Raw genomic sequence first — 3,024 nt, 5'->3', positions numbered from 1 at the left:
ACAGAGAGAAACAGAGAGAAACAAGGCCCTGAGGGTCATTATCACAAACTTCAGTGTTACCTGTTTTTAAACTGAGATTTCACTTTAAAGAATGTGCAAAATTGGCCGGGCAGTGGTGGCGCATGCCTTTAATCCCAGCACTTGGGAGGCAGAGGCAGGCGATCTCTGAGTTCGAGGCCAGCCTGGTCTACAGAATGAGTTCTAGGGCAGCCAGAGCTATACAGAGAAACCCTGTCTCGAAAAACAAACAAAAAAATGTGTAAAATTATGGCAACTCAAATTATTCATTCATAGAAACTATAGCACTGAAACTAATGCAACGCCCTGCTTTCCACACACATCTAAAAGCAGGTTTTGTCCCTCACTGCTGGCTCTAACACTCTACCACAGCTTCTATTTCCTACAAGTGGTGAACTTGGGCCTGGGATCAGTGTGCCTGTCAATACCCTAACACAGGCCTATGAGGGCTAATCAATATCTTTAATCTTGATGTTTGTGAACCTAAAACTCTGTTAGAGCTTAAGCCACAGGTAGATTATACACTATATATATATATATATATATATATATATATATATATATATATATATGCCTACTTGTTGCCATGGTCCCCATAAACAGATTCATGGTTAATTTTAGAGAGTGAAATGGTCTATGTTTTGATATTCTTATATAAATCGTTGTGCACTAGTATTAAAAAAAGCATTGGCTTCCTTCTATCAGTAACTCACAGAAGAGAGAGACAAGTTTGTCCTTGTAAGTCCAGAGGGATAGGAATAAACTCAAAAGCTAGAGGTAGCTGAAGGCAGAGCTTAAGTCACATAATAATATCAGTAGTTCTAACCACTATACCACTGGTAGCTGTGTGTGCGGCGGAGAGCACTTGATTCTTTTGCAGAGGATCCAGGTTTTCTACCCAGTATCTGTACAGCTGCCTATGACTTCAACCCCAGGAGGTCTAACCTCCACTTCTAGACTCTGAGAGGATGCATATGTCTGCATACTCACACGGACACGCATATATAATAATTAAATAACAAATAAATCTTTTAAAAATGGGGCAGACTGGATTCCTGACTAGTTCCTGAGATAGAATAAGACCTGAGCTTCATGTGAGGAAGTTTTCAAAAGTTCATGTTTGTACTCAGATATCAATCGCTTTTACTGACTCAAAGCAAAAAAACGCAGGTCTCTCACAATAGCAGAGCCCCGAGCTGCTCATCCAGGATTTCTAGGATGCAAAACAATTTCCACAATTAACCCAGCACCCATAACTTCTTGGACCATCATTTGTGCAACTCTCTTACCAGAAGTAAGTATACTCCAGTCTGCAAGAGGCTTGGCTGTTTTCGTCAGAATGCTCAGTATTGAGGGAACAAACTCTAATCCAAGGAATAAACAAACCTCACTGGGCTTTTCAGATTCGGTTCATAGGAGGCAGAAGGATGTGATGGGTAGGGCAGAAAATGGCAACCTTAAGGACGTTTCATTTATCCTTAAGTACGTTTCATTTATCCTTAAGTTTGGATCAGGCATGGGGCTCAGAATTTTACTAAAATTTCTTTCGTCCTCTAGACAACTAGGTAAATAACAGGGCTCACTTGCCTTACATTACAAGGGAAGTTAGTAGGTTAAGGGGTCCCTCACCCACTTCCTAAACGGGTGTCCCAGCTCGAAGCACGTCCTTAGACTCTAGCTCTCCCGGAGGAAGGCTTAGGCAGCAGGAAATAGTTTTTTTCCTGAAGTTTCAAAGAATGCTGATTTAGTGTTCTCTTTCTACATAATTTGTATCTTCTGGGCAACACCTCCCATCCACCTCCCCCTCAGGGAGTCCCTGGAGGAAAGAACTATTCTGATTGCCAAAACTCGATTGCCTGGCCAGATGCCTGCCTCTGCGGTGCACCGTGCTCACTCATGACCTGGGAATTTAGATTACTTACTTACTAGCCCCTCCCACCCCCTCCCCCATTTCTAGCTCTAAAAATTTGCAGGAGATGCAACAAAGGAAGTAGTTATTAGCTGGGTGATGCGTGTTAAGGAATTTCTTTCAATAGCAGAGAATCCCTATCTCCTTTAGTTTTATTTTCAAGCTTTTCCTGTTCTGTTCGCGTACATTTTTGGTATGATTAGAAGGTGTTAGAATAGGGAGGGGCTTTATTTATTCCCAGGGTGTTTTTGGCATAAGCAAGAACTACTGTGTGAGAGCTTCCCCCACACAGGAGCGTCACAGACACCTCTCGGAGGGTGTGAGCAGAGCCCTCCTCAGGCTTTTGCTGAGAAGATAGCAGCTTGCCACGTGGGACTGGAGGTGATAGGGAAGGTGATGGGAGCCAGCTGGAACGAGCTTAGTGTTAGGCATCATGAGATTCCCTTCCAGAGCAGCCCCTAAGTCATGGTGTGGGATGTGGTCCACTTGGCCTGCTCTTCAACAGGCAGATGGCTAGTGACCCAAGACTTCTTTCACCTCTGAGCCTTTGATGATGCATAGCCAGAGGACTAGAGAGTATTGGTCTGTAGTAGTTGACTATCTAATTAATGCTTGATGTCTGATTTCTGGTCCTTTCTTTGACCAGGATCAGAAATCACCCCAAGAGTGTCTCTGACAAATGATTACTTCTTGTTTGTTTCACCTTTTCTGATGAGCAGAAGTTTGTAGCATTTGTGTAGCGAGCTGTCCCATTCTTGAACAGTATGTAGTTGGAACGTAATACTATAAACACCATCTTTCTATAATGCAGTAGAAAATGTTTACAGGTGGATAGGAGACTAGGGATTTAACCCAGTTGTTAGAGTGCTTGCCTAGCATTCGTAAAGCCCAGAATTCAAACTCTACCTTCCTCATAAACTGGGCATTGTAGCCACACCTATAATCCCAGTAATCAGGAGCCAGAGGCCGGTGAATGAAAGATTTAAGATTTATCTTAATCTCCTTGGCTATATAGCCTGCACTAGTGACCCTGTCTCCAAAAAGAAAAAGAAAAAACAACAAAACCATTTATCTTTCTGACACTCAAATAAAGCCCA

At 42.7% G+C, this 3,024-nt stretch overlaps 1 pseudogene; it reads left to right on the top strand.

The window, feature by feature from the left end:
- LOC110312045 overlaps window positions 1–2,389 on the top strand; it is a 3,481-nt pseudogene extending 1,092 nt beyond the window's left edge.
- Window positions 2,390–3,024: the final 635 nt, after the last annotated feature.

The sequence above is a fragment of the Mus caroli genome, chromosome 16, assembly GCF_900094665.2.
Source record: "Mus caroli chromosome 16, CAROLI_EIJ_v1.1, whole genome shotgun sequence".
Classification (NCBI taxonomy): domain Eukaryota; kingdom Metazoa; phylum Chordata; class Mammalia; order Rodentia; family Muridae; genus Mus; species Mus caroli.
Note: the sequence above shows the minus strand (reverse complement) of the source record. Positions and strands in the feature narration are given on the sequence as shown.